This window comes from Astatotilapia calliptera, chromosome 18, assembly GCF_964374335.1.
Source record: "Astatotilapia calliptera chromosome 18, fAstCal68.1, whole genome shotgun sequence".
In the NCBI taxonomy this organism is placed as follows: Eukaryota; Metazoa; Chordata; class Actinopteri; order Cichliformes; family Cichlidae; genus Astatotilapia; species Astatotilapia calliptera.
The window spans coordinates 34,324,848-34,344,761 of record NC_137439.1 but is presented as its reverse complement, the minus strand read 5'-3'; positions in this window follow the sequence as shown (position 1 = coordinate 34,344,761).

The following is a 19,914-nucleotide window of genomic DNA, read 5'->3' as shown; positions in this document are numbered from 1 at the left end:
AAAAAGGTCAAATATAGTCAAGATATTTGTCAGTGTGCTGCTTAGTATGCTTGCAGAGGCATCGTGTTCTCAGATTGTACAGCCATACATCCGTCTGCACATCTTAATGTTTTAATTTTTAATGTTTAAATGCCGAAAAGATGCTTCAAATAATGTTTCTGCAAGGTTAAAAGTTTAGCACTGGAGGTGCCAAATGTGTCATTTTGACTCCTTTGGCATTTTAACATTAGCAAGCAGTAACTTTTACATATAGGCAAGGAGAAACAACAGCACTGTTTAAGAGGAAAGGACAAAGATCGCTTTTTAGTACATTTTAATTAATTGGGTTTTTTTTGTGTGTTTTCAAGGCAAGCGCTGCTTGCCTTTCTTGTCCATCATTGCATTTTAAAGTATCTAACTGTGAAATGGAAATGCCATAACTTTAAATTCCATTACTTTTCCTAAAATAAGTTTATCAATAGTGACCTTTGGGGTTTGTGGCATAAAGAGAAAGATATACAAACCTTTACACCTTGAATCTCCAAAGGAGTTATTATGACACCACAGAACGTGTAAAACAACACTCTAGTTACCTGGCAACATGTTATTTACATGTTTTGGCTGCTGCGTGTGTGTGTGTGTGTTTCAACGATAATTTCTCTATAACTATAACAATAGTTTATAAAATTGTATACAATAAGTGATTTTTCTCATGCAAGCACAGGCTTAGCTGCATTCCATATGAAAAAGTTGAAGTAATCCTCTGGCATGAAGTTCACACTCCCCGTATGTCCCCTTAAAGATGGTCATGCCTTCTCTTCTTCAGTCTCTCTTGAGGTCATTGAGCTTGAGACATAAGGTGTTTTTTCAAATTCAAAATTCAAATTCAAATTTTATTTGTCACGTACACAGTCATACACAGTACGATATGTAGTGAAATGCTTGGACAACCGCTCGTGACCTAAAGAAAACAAAAAAGGAAAAGGCTATGAATAAGATAGGAAATAAATATGAAAAATTAAAAAGGGTAAATTTAACTAGGAAGGAATAAAATATAAATTAAGGTTAAAAATGAAATAACTGTACAACACAAATTAGAATGAAGGGTAAATTTAACTGGGAAGAATAAGATAAAATATATAAATTAAAGTTGAAAATAAAATAACTGTACAACAAAATACACAATATAGAACTATATAAGAATGTATGAAGAAATCTAAATATAAATAAATATATACACAATAACAGCAGCTGTACAAGTATTAACCGGAAATGAAGAATATAGTGACCAGTGTTGTGCAAAACCAAAGTCCAGAAAGTCCAGTGTGTGTGTAAGAACTATATGTGTGGGTCAGTACTGTGTGGTGGTGTGATTGAGAGACCGTATCGCCTGCGGGAAGAAGCTCCTCCTCAGTCTCTCTGTGTTGGTCTTCAGGGAGCGGAATCGCTTTCCTGACCTCAGCAGAGAGAACAGTCTGTTGTTGGGATGGCTGAGGTCCTTCACGATCTTCCTGGCCTTGGTCCAGCACCGCCTGCTGTAGATTGAGTGCAGGTCAGGGAGCTCGGAGCGGATGGTGCGCTCAGCTGACCGCACAACCCTCTGTAGAGCTCGTCTGTCCTGCATGGTGCTGTTCCCGAACCAGGTTAAGATGTTTCCCGCCAGGATGCTCTCTATGGTGCACGAGTAAAGGTTCCTGAGCACCTTGGAGGGCAGTTGGAAGTCTCTCAAGCGTCTGAGGTGGTAGAGACGCTGACGGGCCTTTTTCACCACGGTGTTGATGTGACAGGACCATGACAGGTCCTGCGTGATGTGAACTCCGAGGTATTTGAAGCTGTCCAACAGGTCTTCAATACACACCATTGAAGTCATGATTCTTGCATCTTATCTGCAACTGCGAGCCTTTAGACACCAGAATGACTGCAGGTGTCCATAAGTTACGTTTGCGTTACTTCCACATCTACCTAGCAGTACAGAAGATGAGCGAGGATAAAGGCAATAACATGTTGTGGCAGGCAATTTTAAATGCAACATACAAACAACATACTCAACAAACATCAGCAAACAAACAAAGTGTTTGTGTGCAGTCGGTCTCACAGTGTGTTGCTGGCTAAAGGTCCAGTTGCTGTATTTCACAGGGAGAGAAAAGAAAGAGAATTAACTTCACTCAGAGATGGAGAAAGATCAGAAAAACAGGACAGGAGACGGACAACAGAGGTTAGATTTAAAGGTAAGAACTGAGGTAGACTTACTGTGTTATTTATTTATTTCATGCAACATTAATTCATTTTAAAGGTTGCATGAAAATACTCTGATAAACAGGATAATTTGCTGTACTGTGTTGGATTTAAAGTGTGTGTGACTGGTTTCAGCAGCTGTGGTTTCATGGTCAGAGTTAGCTTAAATGAAGTGTTGCAGAGATTAATTTAAAGTTAAGCTGATGGTACTGAGATTCATTTACTGAATTCCACCTTCATAACAACTTTATAGAAAAAAAAGGACAACTCATCAAACATCAGCTGACATTTGGTTGAATCCAGTTGTTGACTTCGGTTGTGTATATCCAAAAAGAGCAGCAGGTTAGCTCAAGGTTCAAGGTTCTTTATTCGTCACATGCATAGTTATACAAGTATAACACACAGTGAAATGTAACCTGACACGCTCCTCAACTTGTGCAAAAACTAAAAAGGTGCACAATCGGAACGGAGCGGTCAGGAAGGCGTCTGGATGTGGCCGCGTCATCTTAAAATCGCCATCTTAAAGTAGCTGAATCACAGCCTGTATACTAGGAAAATCTACAATAGAAATTATTGTGAGTTGTGATTCTTTTCTCTACACTGAGCCATTACAGGTGATTTTAGGGATCCTCCACCTGCTGAAACCCACTCTAACCTCTTCCCTACTCATTTTCCTCTTTAGTGCAGTGTAGGCAAAATAGAGCTACTGTTTTGCTTTTGTTTGTTTTTTTAATTTTCCTTCTTTTTCTCTGCTCATGGTCTACTTTACAGATTCAAGTTGAGAGACTGAAATAAAGTTTGTATTTCCATCTACTAACATTATTTTATTATTACCTTAATATAGGAAGAAGTTCAGTTAGCTTTGCTGGTAGAAACATTTTCCAAAGAGTTATTTTTTACTTTTACTCAAGTAAAGAAGTTGAATCAGTACTGTACTTTTTACTGGAGTATTTTTAACACTAGTATCTGTACTTCTACTTAAGTACAGATATGCTGTACATTTGCCACCTCTGGCCATCACTGGAAATGATGGAGCCAAGTATTTGAACACTTATTCAGGGTTAAACCATTGACAACCATTGCCCCATCTGCCTGTGGCTCCCGCTGCATGTCTTTAAATTTAGCTGCATGGCATCACATCCAGCCAATCCTTCCACTAATGTGTGTGATGTTGAAGGCTGGATTTAAAGCCATGGATTTGACCAATTATTAGGAGACCTGGAGAGAGAGACTCAGAGATAAAGAAGAAGGGTCATACTAATGCACAAAACAGCACACAGAAGAAATACTAAACTGTAATGAATATGGCCAGGGCCATAACAGGTATACAGCAGGTTCCAGGGAAGCTAAAAATCGGCTGTTGCTTTGTCTATATAGAGGAAAAAGAGCTTTGGTAGGTTTGATCCCAACACTGACATTGAAAAGCAGCAAAGTTACTGCTGGGCATTGTACAGTCTAGTTACATTCTGGCAGAGCAATTAGACACATTGGACATGTCATGTGTCCCAAAAGCATGCCAGATGAGCCTGGTGAGACTTTTTCATTTACCAGAAATTCTATAAGAACGGGCTTGTTTTTCCTGCCGGGGTCTTTCCAAATGCAGCTGGGCTCTATGGATGCTGTCAGTCATCCTACACCTTTTGCCAAATCGGCATTGATTGGGAGAGATGGTGGCTCATTTGAAGATCATTGTGGGGTAACACAGAAGCTGATTGGCTGATAATTTGTACACTCCAGGTCTTGTAGTCCTGGACATCCAAACCCAAGATGCATCACTGATAATGTGATTGAACAAGCTGGCAGAGGTGTAAGGGGTCAGCATGGCGGTGTAGTGGTTAACACTGTTGCCTCACAGCAAGGAGGCTCTGGGTTTCACCATTTGGGTGGGGTCTTTCTGTTTGGTTCTCTCTAGCTAGTCCAATTTCCTCCCACATGTCTTGTTTGTGGGGATAGGTTAATTGGTAATTCCAAATTGCCCATAGGTGTGAATGGTTGTCTGTCTGTGTGTGTTAGCCCAGCGACAGACTAGCAACCTGTCCAGGGTGTAAATGGGGAGCCTATCGCTATGGCAGCTGGGATAGGCTCCATCCCACCTGCAACCCTGGACTGGATGAGTAGAAGACAAAGGATGGATGGAGGCTGGCAAAGCTTGAGATACCTCAGCAGCTTAAGAGGTTCCACACTTCTTGTCCTTAAGGCAGTTGGTTTGTATCTAGAGGAAACCCATTCTTACCATCTGATAAAACTACTGCTAATCACTGTACCACCTTATTGTGCTCTGTTATTTCCTTGTCATCCTGTTTGAACCCTGTTTTCTTTCTGCCCAACTTTGCTGTGTGGCTGTGCTGAGAGCAATAAACAGATTCAAACACAATGATTTACGGTATAATTGTTTTCTAACCAGCAAAGAAATTTGTGCACAGTGCATCACACTGTGGCTCCACCACAGTTTCAAAGACTAGTGATCATTAGCTTGGCTTGAAGGTGGACACACTTATCTGGGGAAGTGAGTAAAATGCTCCCGTTGGCCTCAGATGTAGTAATGATTACGGTATAACAGGAGCCAGATCTACGGCTGGCGTCAAAATATAAATTGTTGATGCCTCCATAGTGTTTCTAGTGGCATTTACACCACACCACATATAGCAGCAGATAATAAAATGAAGGAAAAGAAAGAAAGAATACCCCCCCCCCCCCCCCCCCCCCCGCCCAAGGGAAAAAAACCCCAAAACAAAACAAAAAAACAACAACAACCAGGCACGTTATGCCTCTGTAACACCTAAATTACTGAGTTAATTTACACTCAGTCTTCTCTTTTGCATATCTATCAGTTCATGGTGTATGGCTTTGTCCCAGAGGAGGGAATGGTGAGGGGAAGCAGGACCATTACAAGGGACTACCTTCATTATCTCCTACAGGGAGTGCATTTCACTGCATAACAAAGTTTGTGCTGTCAATTTGTTCAGCCTCAGTTCATTCACTGCCCCAGCTATGTTTTCTTGTTTTCAGTGCTAAACAAAAAAGTCAGAGGATAGATACATATGTACATCGAATATTTGTTTCTACAAATCAAGTGCACGCAGCTAGTCGAGAGCAACCTTAATTATCAATTATCAGTGCAGTCCAGCTGGATCGAGTGAAAATTTATTTTTCATTATTTTATCAGCGTCATAATTAAGTATTGGGATAGGATTGTTAACATTTGCAGCTATTACTCTGATGATGATTCACTGGGCTTCTGTTAAAAAAACACCCTAGCAAGAGTTATTTCAGCAAGTGCTTTAAAAAAGATTTGCAATCAGTGCAGACAGACCCACAGTTCTCTTTGTCTCTTAGAAAATCACTCTCAGTGGTTCCAGGTTTTCTGCACAGAGAAGAACAAACAGATAAGCTGAGATTCAGAAATGGAGCAAAAGGCGTGGTTAACACACACGCACACATGCGCGCGCACACACACACACACACATGTTTGTACACCTGTATGTAAAATGTGCTCTGGTGTTATCACCTTTCAATCCGGTCGTTAAGTCTGACGTGACTAGCCGTGTCTGGGTCTAAACTCCGCTGCAGGTCCATATATCAAACGATCACTGTGGCATTACTGAGAGTTGAAAAACTGTCTAAAGTCTTTCATCTTTAATAAAATGATCAGCGTTCTGCTCTACCAGGTGTAACAATTGAGTTTAACATCCAGGCATCCATGAAAACGGAATTTATGACATTTAACAGAGAAGTTAGCAGGAAGTTAGCTCGCTAGCTTCTATCTAAATACAATATAGCATGTCCTGACTGCAGGGTTTTGGAAACAAATTCAAACGTACAGCTCTGTTATCACTTCCAGCATAAATGAAGACAGAAAACTAAACAGCAGTGACGTTTGTAGGGTTACTGAAGTTTGGCTAGCTGGTATATAATGATGTGCTACGTGACCGCTAGCGACACAGCTATGTTAGCATAATATAAACAAGCGAACTTTTTTCCACTGGATAAAAGTTAATGTGAGTGTTCTCGGTGGTCAGGAACAAATGTAATCGCATGGCAGGATGCTGTAAAAGGACCAAACTTCAGCCAGGAGAACAACTGAGATAATCCATCCACAATACGAGGTTAGTCATTTATATACTGCTGCATGGGCTGGGCTGTAGTTACATCCTAAGGTTTTAAAAACTGAGCTTAAATAAATGATTAGCGGTAATAAAAGCCGAGGGAGGTCAACAGTGATCACTGACTGTTTTAGGAGCTTTTTGAGATTAAATAGAAGAAAATACAAAACATTAAACATGTTAACAACACAAAAGCCATATTAAACGCAGACTACTTTAGGCCCGGAAGTAGGATTTGTCACGTCATCACTTAACGATCGGATTACGGAAATCAAGGATTGTGGGATATCAGATCATTTCCCAGTTATGTTTAATGTTGCAGTGTGTAATGTGGAGTTGGACAGCGAGCGACCTGTGCGTCAGATGCGAACAATTCAGTGACCACTGCTCACTTTCCCCCCACTTTTACTAACTCGCTCCTCTATGATGCCAACCCTAGTGCGGAACTATCAGTTGAACTAGCTAACCTTTTTAACTCAATATGCTCCAACATCCTTGACTCTGTTGCTCCACTAAGGACTAAACGCAGTAGGATTCGTCACGTCATCACTTAACGACCGGATAGAGTGGAGCTCATTACTCTCATATTGCAGAAAATTATTTTTTTCATGTCTGCACCATGCCTTTATAAAGTCAGATATTAAACCTGTTAAATAGTTGGTGTGTGTGTTTTAGTGTAGTTTTATTTTTCTGCAGCATAATTATTTTGGGGTTTGCACTTTGCCACTAAAACAGTTTTATGTGTTGTGAGGTGTTTTGAGAGTGTTTTCGTGCTCTTATGCTAAATAAATTCTTCTTAAAAGAAAAAAAGAATTTAAACACCTGTCATTGTTGTGAACCAACAGAATAATGAACCTACTCGTAAGACAGTGAGGAAAGGTTTAGCAGTTAATTTGGTTTTGTTGTGAATTTTCATATACTGAGGTAATCTGAGATGGAATGACAGAATTATTTATTGACAGAATCAGAATCAGAATCGTGTTTATTGGCCAAGTATATGTGCAGACACATACAGGATCTCAAACAAGCCACCAAAACTTGGAGATCGGTTTTTGGATTCACTGTAAAGTTGGATATTTTTTGCTGACAACAAGACTTTCTGACTAGGGATGTTTCTATGCGCTGGAAAGCAATGTCAGTCTGCACGCTGTTTATTCTGCGATTCTTTAGCAAAGTGGCCAAGTGGCTCTCCAGACTCTCTGGCAGCAACAGAGGTGATGGTGGATGGATGGGACATTTAACTTGGCCTCCTTAGACGGAAAGAGGAAAGGTTGGTATCCCAAGCTCACCTCAAAGGGAGACAGCTCTGTGGCAGCAGACGTTAGGGTGTTGTGGTCCACACTAGGTGGGAGCTTAGGTGGTTCCCTTGGAGGACGCTACACAATGCAGAGCTGCCTCTAGCTCCTGGTTGAGCCTCCTTGTCTGGTCATTACTATGAGGATGAAAACCTTATGACAGGCTGACCTGAGCGCAGAATTTCTTCCAGACTCTAAACGTGAATTGCAGACCTCAGTCCAAAATATGGAATAGCACGAAGACAGAAAACATGCTCAGTGAGGAGCTGAGCCACTTCCAAGGCAGTGGAAGGCACAATCTAAAGTTTATGGCTTACCCTGATAAACTCTGATTTACTGAAAGGATTATTGACCTCCACATTATGCATAATCAGATGATAGAGTGACATAATAATTGTTTTGCCACTCTTTTGTGATTTGTGATTATAGGCAGGGCAGTGAATCCATTGCAGATGAAAAAGAGCTCTTTTTTTTAATTAAATTAAATCAAATGCAGCTTCAGAGTAACTGTGCATAAGAGATTTGTGATGTTTTTGTCATGAAGGGTAAGTCAAGAGGTGGTGAAGTATAGATTCAGTTCAATTATATATTATATGTGTAAAATAATATAATTACAGTGGGGCAAAAAAGTATTTAGTCAGCCACCGATTGTGCAAGTTCCCCCACCTAAGATGATGACAGAGGTCAGTAATTTGCACCAGAGGTACACTTCAACTGTGAGAGACAGAATGTGAAAAAAAAATCCATGAATCCACATGGTAGGATTTGTAAAGAATTTATTGGTAAATCAGGGTGGAAAATAAGTATTTGGTCAATAACAAAAATACAACTCAATACTTTGTAACATAACCTTTGTTGGCAATAACAGAGGTCAAACGTTTACTATAGGTCTTTACCAGGTTTGCACACACAGTAGCTGGTATTTTGGCCCATTCCTCCATGCAGATCTTCTCGAGAGCAGTGATTTTGGGGGTGTCGCCGAGCAACACGGACTTTCAACTCCTGCCACAGATTTTCTATGGGGTTGAGGTCTGGAGACTGGCTAGGCCACTCCAGGACTTTCAAATGCTTCTTACGGAGCCACTCCTTTGTTGCCCGGGCGGTGTGTTTTGGATCATTGTCATGTTGGAAGACCCAGCCTCGTTTCATCTTCAAAGTTCTCACTGATGGAAGGAGGTTTTGGCTCAAAATCTCACGATACATGGCCCCATTCATTCTGTCCTTAACACGGATCAGTCGTCCTGTCCCCTTGGCAGAAAAACAGCCCCATAGCATGATGTTTCCACCCCCATGCTTCACAGTAGGTATGGTGTTCTTGGGATGCAACTCAGTATTCTTCTTCCTCCAAACACGACGAGTTGAGTTTATACCAAAAAGTTCTACTTTGGTTTCATCTGACCACATGACATTCTCCCAATCCTCTGCTGTATCATCCATGTGCTCTCTGGCAAACTTCAGACGGGCCTGGACATGCACTGGCTTCAGCAGCGGAACACGTCTGGCACTGCGGGATTTGATTCCCTGCCGTTGTAGTGTGTTACTGATGGTGACCTTTGTTACTTTGGTCCCAGCTCTCTGCAGGTCATTCACCAGGTCCCCCCGTGTGGTTCTGGGATCTTTGCTCACCGTTCTCATGATCATTTTGACCCCACGGGATGAGATCTTGCGTGGAGCCCCAGATCGAGGGAGATTATCAGTGGTCTTGTATGTCTTCCATTTTCTGATGATTGCTCCCACAGTTGATTTTTTCACACCAAGCTGCTTGCCTATTGTAGATTCACTCTTCCCAGTCTGGTGCAGGTCTACAATACTTTTTCTGGTGTCCTTCGAAAGCTCTTTGGTCTTGGCCATGGCGGAGTTTGGAGTCTGACTGTTTGAGGCTGTGGACAGGTGTCTTTTATACAGATGATGAGTTCAAACAGGTGTCATTCATACAGGTAACGAGTGGGGGACAGAAAAGCTTCTTACAGAAGACGTTACAGGTCTGTGAGAGCCAGAGATTTTCCTTGTTTGAGGTGACCAAATACTTATTTTCCACCCTGATTTACGAATAAATTCTTTACAAATCCTACCATGTGAATTCATGGATTTTTTTTTCACATTCTGTCTCTCACAGTTGAAGTGTACCTCTGGTGCAAATTACTGACCTCTGTCATCATTTTAAGTGGGGGAACTTGCACAATCGGTGGCTGACTAAATACTTTTTTACCCCACTGTACATTACACAAGTTACTCTGTGGACATACTCCGACCAGAGTCGTTGAGTAAGTCAGAGTTGTGTCAGCAGGGGTCCAGAATTTGGGTTGTCACATGATACACGGCGACTACAAATAATTAGCTTACCAGCAAATTTAAATCAACTTCCAGGGAGACAGACTGTCAATTTTTGGTAATTAATTATCTATAAATGCACTGATTTACAATATTTACATAAAACATACAATTGTGTATGTGGTTCAATCAATATATATGTATTCTAACAGTAACATCTTCAAGGATTAGTCTGAACAGTTACTGTTACTGACAGGGTTAACAGTTTGGGCTGTTAGCTCAATGGTTTTGGTTGTTGGTTAAAACTGTTTTCAGAATCAGCCTTTCGGCAGTTTTGGCTGCCAGCTAAAGAGTAAGTTAACATTGTTTATTGCACTCATCTTTTTAATACAGTTTCTAAACTTGTATGCCAGTCAAGCTCAGTCACATCTTTTATCATATTTATAGATTATGGAGAAGTGAAAGGGACTGAAAGCTTAAGAATTCATATTTCAGTTACAAGTTTCTTGACGTAATTATAGTTTCATTAAACAGAGTACAACAGCACAGTTATGTTTTTTGTAAATCAAAAACACTTGATTTAAATAACTGTGTGTACGATGACTAACCCCATGATAAAGTATACATAAATACATAATTTGCCCTGATCGCCCGACTGAGGCCACGGAGCCATCCAGCTGAACTTACCCCCAAGCCGGTGTGCAAGACCACACAACGCACCGGCCTCTGGTGGAAGCAAGGCTGGTCTAGACAGCACGCTGACCTCGGGCTTGGCAGGTCCCTTGCACACCCCGACATCCGCTACATCTGTTTCAAGCTGGCGGGTCATGATTGCGGATGCCGCTCAGGTGCGTCCGCTTCCCCCATTGCCGTACCGCAGACCACGGCCTGCCACAGTAATGTTTCCACCTCCATGTTTGCCGGTGGGCATGATGTTCTTGGCAGCATTCCTCCTCCAAAAACTACAAGTTGATGCCAAAGAGCTCGATTTTGGTATCATCTGACTACAACACTTTCACCCCGTCCTCCTCTGAATCATTGAGATGTTCCGTGGCAAACTTCAAATGGACCTGTACATGTGCTTTCTGTGCAGGGGGATCTTGCGGGCAGTGCAGGATTCCAGTCCTTCACGTAATGTGTTACCAACTGTTTTCTTGGTGACTATTGTCCCAGCTGCCTTGAGATCACTGACAAGTTCCTCCTGAGTACTTCTGGGCTGGTTCCACACCGTTCTCATTATCATTGAAACTCCACGAGGTGAGATCTTGTGTGGCGCTCCAGACCGTGGGAGATTAGCAGTTATTTTATGGTTCCTCCATTTGCGAATAATCAGACCAACTCGTCTCGCCTTCTCACCCAGCTGCTTGGAGATGGTCTTGTAGCCCATTCTAGCCTTGTTTAGATCCACACTCTTGTCCCTGATATCCTTGGAAAGCTCTTTGGTCTTGGCCATGGTGCAGAGTTTGGAATCTAGATGGAGTGGTTGCATCTATGGACACCTGTCTTTTATACATGTAATGAGTTGAGAAGGCTCCTGTATAAAATACACCTGGGAGAAAGAAATCTTGGTGATTGCAGGGGAGGAAATACTGATTTCCATCATGAAAATGCAAATTAATTTATAACTTTTTTGAAATGCATTTTTCTGGATTTTTTTTTATGTTTCTGTTTGTCCAAATAAACCTACCATAGAAATTATAGACTGATCATTTCTTTGTTAGTGGGCAAACTTACAAAATCAGCAGTAGTTCAACTAATGTTTCCTCTGATCCTTTATATCAGCTATAAAGACTGAGGGAAGAAAAAGTGAGGGTGACAGAGAAGAGGCTAGAGATCAGAGACAGGAAGAGCTTACACCTCCCAGTCAGCCAGCAGTCTGCCAGTATACCAGTGAGGCAGGACACAGACAGTATGCCAGGGACCCTTTGGACAGTCAATTATCCTGAAAATAAAATAAAAATAATTAAGAGACAAGAACAAACTATCCAAAACGCAAAGGCTAAGGAAAACAAGGAAAGAAAATAGAGCTCTAAAGAAAACAAAATTTTCTGTGACCAAAAAATATCTACAAAAACCAATAGCTCAAAAATGCAGCAAGAAAACTGCCCTCTCTGCTATATTACTACTGCATGGTTTGTAGAGTAGATAGATCATTGGTTTGTTCTCATGTCATCTCATCATCCAAATTACAGCCCTGAGCAAGCTCAAAATGTAGTAGTATGAAAAGGCCATCTCCTTCCTCCAGAATATTGTTCATCTATTCCATGGCATGAAGACGGGTCAAAGGGGAGCTAGCGGCAATCTTCGGTCCTTCTTTGCCGCTTCTGTAGGACGTAAAGTCTCTGACTCGTGCTTTTCTTGGATCACTTGTATGCCTTTCGGTAGGAAAAAAATGAGGCAAATGTAAAAAAGGAAAACATTTATTTACTCCGCACAAAACCAAAAACTACAAAACAAATGCCTAACCATCCATCCATCTTCACCCGCTTTATCCGAGGCCGGGTCGCGGGGGCCTAAGCAGAGAGGCCCAGACCTCCCTCTCCCCAGCCACCTCCTCCAGTTTATCCGGGGGAACACCAAGGCGTTCCCAGGCCAGCCGAGAGATATAATCTCTCCAGCGTGTCCTGGGTCTGCCCCGATGCCTCCTCCCGGTGGGACATGCCCGGAACACCTCACCCAGGAGGCGCCCAGGAGGCATCCTTGTCAGATGCCCGAACCACCTCAGCTGGCTCCTTTCGATGTGGAGCATCAGTGGCTGTACTCTGAGCCCCTCCCGGATGGCCGAACTTCTCACCCTATCTCTAAGAGAGAGTCCAGCCACCCTTCGGAGGAAGCTCATTTCTGCTGCTTGTATCCGCGATCTCGTTCTTTCGGTCACTACCCACAGCTCGTGGCCATAGGTGAGGGTGGGACGTAGATCGACCGGTAAATTGAGAGCTTCGCTTTTACACTCAGCTCCCTCTTCACCACGACGGACCGGTGCAGCGTCCGCATTACTGCAGCTGCAGCCCCAATCCGTCTGTCGATTTCCGGCTCCCTTCTCCCATCACTCGCGAACAAGACCCCGAGATACTTGAACTCCTCCACTTGGGGCAGGAACTCATCCCCAACCTGGAGTGGGCACTCCACCCTTTTCCGGCTGAGAACCATGGCCTCAGATTTGGAGGTGCTGATCCTCATTCCCTCTGCTTCACACTCGGCTGCGAATCGTTCCAGTGCGAGCTGGAGGCCCCCACCCGATGAAGCCAACAGAACCACATCATCCGCAAAAAGCAGAGATGAGATTCTGAGGCCACCAAAGTGAAAGCCCTCCGCCACTTGGCTGCGCCTAGAAATCCTGTCCATAAAAATTATGAACAGAACCGGTGACAAAGGGCAGCCCTGGTGGAGCCCATCACCCACCGGGAACGAGTCCGACTTATTGCCGGCAATGTGAACCAAGCTCTTGCAACGGTTGTATAGGGATCAACTGGCCCGTAGCAATGGGCCAGACACCCCATACTCCCGCAACACCTCCCACAGGACACCCCGAGGGACACGGTCGAATGCCTTCTCCAAGTCCAACTCCCATGCACCTTCAAGTATCCTCGAGAGGATAAAGAGCTGGTCCAGTGTTCCGCGACCAGGACGAAAACCGCATTGTTCCAACCGCAGTGTATCCGAGGTTCGACTAGCGGACGAACTCTCCTTTCCAGCACCCTGGCATAGACTTTCCCAGGGAGGCTGAGGAGTGTGATCCCCCTGTAGTTGGAACACACCCTCCGGTCCCCCCTCTTAAAGATGGGGACCACCACCCCGGTCTGCCAGTCCAGGGGTACTGCCCCTGATCTCCATGCAACATTGTAGAGGCGTGTCAACCAGGACAGCCCTACAACATCCAGAGCCTTCAGGAACTCGGGGTGGACCTCATCAACACCAGGGGCTCTGCCACCAAGGAGTTGTTTAACTGCCTCAGTGACCTCGCCCCCAGAAATTGGTGGGTCATTCCCCTCATCCCCAGACTCTGCTTCCTCCTCGGAAGACGTGTCAGTGGGATTAAGGAGGTCCTCGAAGTATTCCTTCCACCGCCTGACAATTTTCTCAGTCGACGTCAGCAGCGCTCCGCCAACACTATACACAGTATTTAGTATTTAGTATTTATTTATTTATTGTCATTGTCAAGAACAATGAAATTGCGTTTGGGGCTTCCATACAACCCAAAAAAAAAAAAAAATACCCCTTAAAACCCAAGTGTACATATTTAACCCAGTGTGACTCCAATGCAATAAGACAATCCTTAGCAATAATGTTCGTAGAAATTCAGACAAAGACCTGAGAAACATGACAAAATACAACAATGCAACCCATTCAATATTATTGTACTGTGAGATATGATATCAGATATGATAGTTATCTATTTAAGAAAGAGGGGGGGGGGGGGGCAGGAGGGGGAAGAGAATAAAGATATGATGCACCAATGCAGACCAGTTCATTGCTATTAAGAAGTTGGATATGGTTATTGTCCGTGAGAGGGGGGCAGAGAGTTCAGGAGCCTCACAGCCTGTGGATACAGGCTGTTGGTCAGTCTGGATGTTCTGGCCTGTATAGACCTGTACCTTCTCCCTGAGGGCAGCAGATGGAAAAGGTGGCGCGCAGGGTGATGTTGGTCCCGCAGGATACTGTGCACCCTCCTCAGACAGCGAGTGGGGAAGATATTACTGATCTCTGGCAGACTTGTTCCAATAATTCTGCCAGCTTCTTTCACCACCCGCTGGAGTGCTTGCTGATCGGCCTTGGTGCAGCTGGGGAACCACACTAGAAATCCATACGTCAGAACGCTGCTGATGGCACAGTTGTAGAAGTTCAACATCAGAGATCTGGGAATGTGTGCGCTCCGCAGTCTCCTCAGGTAGTAGAGGCGCTGTTGGGCCTTCCGTACAACTGAGGTGATATGGTTGCCCCAGGACAGGTCCTCGGTCACAGTTACCCCCAAGAATTTAAAACTGCTCACCCTCTCCACCGCCTCACTGCCAATGAAGAGAGGCAAATGGTTGTTATGACCCCTCTTCCGGAAATCTACAATGATCTCCTTGGTCTTTTTGGTGTTTAAGACCAAGTTATTGTCGTGGCACCATGACTCTAGTTGTTGCACCTCTGTCCTATAGTTTGTCTCATCATTGTTGAGCACCGCTTTCCCCTCCTGAGACGCCTGACGTTTTGCCAGAATCTCTTCGAGGCAGTCCGAAAGTCTTTTTCCATGGCCTCTCCGAACTCCTCCCACACCCGAGTTTTTGCTTCAGCCACTGCCCGAGCCGCATTCCGCTTGGCCTGTCGATACCTGTCGGCTGCCTCCAGAGTCCCACAGGCTAACCAAGCCCGATAGGACTCCTTCTTCAGCCTGGTGGCTCCCTTCACCTCTGGTGTCCACCATTTGGTTCAGGGATCACCACCACGGCAGGCACCAACCACCTTGCGGCCGCAGCTCAATGCAGCAGCTTCGGCAATGGAGACGCTGAACATGGTCCATTCGGACTCAATGTCCCCAGTCTCCCTCGGAATGCTGTTGAAGCTCTGCCGGAGGTGTGCGTTGAAGATCTCGCGGACTGGGGCCTCTGCTAGACGTTCCCAGCACACCCTCACTACGCGTTTAGGTGCACCGGGTCTGTCCAGCGTCCTCCCCCGCCACCTGATCCAACTCACCACCAGGTGGTGATCAGTTGACAGCTCAGCCCCTCTCTTTACCCGAGTGTCCAGAACATATGGTCGCAGGTCTGGTGATACGATTACAAAATCAATCATCGACCTACGGCCTAGAGCGTTCTGGTGCCACGTGCACTTATGGACACTCTTATGTTCGAACAAGGTGTTCGTTATGGCCAAACTGTGATTTGCACAGAAGTCCAATAACAAAACGCCCCTCGGGTTCAGATCAGGGAGGCCGTTCCTCCCAATCACGCCCCTCCAGGTCTCGCTGTCGTTACCCACGTGAGCATTGAAGTCTCCCAGGAGGACAACAGAGTCTCCAGGTGGAGCACCTTCCAGCACACCCCCCCCCCCCCCCTCAGGGACTCTAAGAAGGCTGGGTACTCTGAACTGCCACTCGGTGCATAAGCGCAGATGACAGTCAGGACCCATTCCCCGACCCTAAGGCGCAGGTAACAAACCCTCTCATCCACTGGGAAAAACCCCAACGTACCGGCAGCAAGCCGAGGGGATATTAGAATACCCACCCCAGCCCGCCGCCCACCAAGGGCAACTCCAGACTGAGACAGAGTCCAGCCCCTCTCCAGGAGACTGGTTCCAGAGCCCAAGCCATGCGTAGAGGCAAGCCCGACTATATCTAGCCGGTACCTCTCAACCTCACGCACTAACTCAGGCTCCTTCCCCACCAGAGAGGTGACATTCCATGTCCCTATTGCCAGTCTTGGCAGCTGGGGATCAGTCCGCCAGGGCCTCGGCTCCTGGCCGCCACCCGGCACATAATGCACCCGACCCCTATGGTGCCTCCTGCGGGTGGTGGGCCTGCGGGAGGATGGGCCCATGTCTCCTCTTCAGGCTGTGCCCGGCCGGGCCCCATGGACTAAGGCCCGGCCACCAGACGCTCGCCCTCGGGCACCCTCCCCGGGCCTGGCTCCAGGGCGGGGCCCCGGTAACCCTATCCCGGGCAGGGTAAACTGTTCCCTCGATGTTCTCTTCATAAGGGTCTTCTGAATCGCTCTTTGTCTGGTCCCCCACCCAGGACAAATTTGCCATGGGAGACCCTACCAGGGGGCAAAAGCCCCCAGACAACATAGCCCCTGGGATCCCTGGGATACACAAACCCCTCCACCACGATAAGGTAGCGATTCACGGAGAGGAAGTAAAAAATTATGCTAATTGCATGTAACCTTATCAGATGGAGCCATTTCGTCAAAACAGTAAAATGACTAATTAGTGTGTTTTTAAAAAAAATTCAGATCCCTGTTAAGGCAATGAGGAACACAGCATTGCGGCATATTGAATCAGGAGAGTTTTGACCCAGAAACTGAATTCTACGTCATTACTTCCCCAGATTACACTACTTTGGAATTAATAAAAAGACATTGAAAGCCATGATTGTTTAATTCTGGAGAGATCACTACTGAATAACAGGATTGTGTACTTGTTTAGATCACTAGATTGATGGTAGCCCCAGATTACAGGGAGTGCAGAATTATTAGGCAAATGAGTATTTTGTCCACATCATCCTCTTAATGCATGTTGTCTTACTCCAAGCTGTATAGGCTCGAAAGCCTACTACCAATTACGCATATTAGGTGATGTGCATCTCTGTAATGAGAAGGGGTGTGGTCTAATGACGTCAACACCCTATATCAGGTGTGCATAATTATTAGGCAACGTCCTTTCCCTTGGCAAAATGGGTCAAAAGAAGGACTTGACAGGCTCAGAAAAGTCAAAAATAGTGAGATATCTTGCAGAGGGATGCAGCAGTCTCAAAATTGCAAAGCTTCTGAAGCGTGATCATTGAACAATCAAGTGTTTCATTCAAAATAGTCAACAGGGTCGCAAGAAGCGTGTGGAAAAACCAAGGCGCAAAATAACTGCCCATGAACTGAGAAAAGTCAAGCGTGCAGCTGCCAAGATGCCACTTGCCACCAGTTTGGCCATATTTCAGAGCTGCAACATCACTGGAGTGCCCAAAAGCACAAGGTGTGCAATACTCAGAGACATGGCCAAGGTAAGAAAAGCTGAAAGACGACCACCACTGAACAAGACACACAAGCTGAAACGTCAAGACTGGGCCAAGAAATATCTCAAGACTGGTTTTTCTAAGGTTTTATGGACTGATGAAATGAGAGTGAGTCTTGATGGGCCAGATGGATGGGCCCGTGGCTGGATTGGTAAAGGGCAGAGAGCTCCAGTCCGACTCAGACGCCAGCAAGGTGGAGGTGGAGTACTGGTTTGGGCTGGTATCATCAAAGATGAGCTTGTGGGGCCTTTTCGGGCAGTAGGATGGAGTCAAGCCCAACTCCGAGTCCTACTGCCAGTTTCTGGAAGACACCTTCTTCAAGCAGTGGTACAGGAAGAAGTCTGCATCCTTCAAGAAAAACATGATTTTCATGCAGGACAATGCTCCATCACACACGTCCAAGTACTCCACAGCGTGGCTGGCAAGAAAGGGTATAAAAGAAGAAAAACTAATGACATGGCCACCTTGTTCACCTGATCTGAATCCCATTGAGAACCTGTGGTCCATCATCAAATGTGAGATTTACAAGGAGGGAAAACAGTACACCTCTCTGAACAGTGTCTGGGAGGCTGTGGTTGCTGCTGCACGCAATGTTGATGGTGAACAGATCAAAACACTGACAGAATCCATGGATGGCAGGCTTTTGAGTGTCCTTGCAAAGAAAGGTGGCTATATTGGTCGCTGATTTGTTTTTGTTTTGTTTTTGAATGTCAGAAATGTATATTTGTGAATGTGGAGATGTTATATTGGTTTCACTGGTAAAAATAAATAATTGAAATGGGTATATATTTGTTTTTTGTTAAGTTGCCTAATAATTATGCACAGTAATAGTCACCTGCACACACAGATATCCCCCTAAAATAGCTAAAACTAAAAACAAACTAAAAACTACTTCCAAAAACATTCAGCTTTGATATTAATGAGTTTTTTGGGTTCATTGAGAACATGGTTGTTGTTCAATAATAAAATTATTCCTCAAAAATACAACTTGCCTAATAATTCTGCACTCCCTGTAGGAAGTAAGGTCACTCTGTGCTTGCTCAGAGTCACTCAGAGTTATTGAATCCACATGATTTTCAGAAAACGTGACCTCTGACCTTGTGGGTCAAGGTCACCAGGAGATTTTTAGTAGATGTACAATGGATGACAATACACCATCAGCTTTTTGCGGCAAAAAAGCCTCAAATGCAAAACAGGAATCAATGTTGCTTAACAGACCAATTACAGGAGTTGTGTGCTGCGTTAACCCGACTCACATTTTCAGGGAGGTGAATAGATGACAGCGTAGGGATCATAGAGGTTCAAAGTTACACCACAGGTTACAATGTAGATTTTCTGCTGAAGCTTAAATCCCCAGTTAAGTTACGTTCAGGCAATGTACATTGAATATGGCATGTGAAACAAACACAAAAGGAGAATTCAACATTTCATTCACATGGGGATGATCCATCCATCCATTCGCTTCCGCTTATCCTTTTCAGGGTCGCGGGGGGCGCTGGAGCCTATCCCAGCTGTCATAGGGCGAAAGGCGGGGTACGCCCTGGACAGGTCGCCAGTCTGTCGCAGGGCTAACACATAGGGACAGACAACCATTCACATTCACTCGCACATTCACACCTAGTGGCAATTTGGATTATCCAATTAACCTATCCCCACAAGCTGCATGTCTTTGGACGGTGGGAGGAGACGGTGGGAGGATGACATGAAAATAATACATACAAAAATCTAAAATAAAAAAAACAATTAATTAATTAATTAATCAGTAATAAATAAATGTATACCCCTGGATTGCCAGGGGTACAAAGTCTGTGAGATCAATTTTGGCAGACAACAGACCATAGACGCCATACTTCCTTGGGTTGACTGTTGATGTATGGCTCAACACAAACTGTTCAGCCAACAAATAAACAAAAAAATATTAATACCTTAATATGCCTAGCAGCAAAAATACTTCTCATACTCTGGGGCTCAACCCCAGGACTAGTGAGATAATAACACCCAACTGGCCTCTTTATAAATATTTCAACCTTTCTACCATATGGCTTTAGCTTGCTCGCGAAAAACTGATTCAAATCAAAGTTATTACCTTCAGCTTTTGTGTGATGTTTTAATATATATAAAACACAAAAAATATGCTGATTAGTGAAAATTACAGAATAATTCTCCCTCAAAGTTTTGTTTGTTTTCCTCAAACTGACAATTGCAAAATGGACAGATTGCTAGGTTAAATGTGTAATTATTGACAGAATTTCACGGTGCCCTCTAATGTGACAGTAACAAGCAATTTTTTAGAAAGAGAAAAAAGTCCATTAGCTGTAGCAAT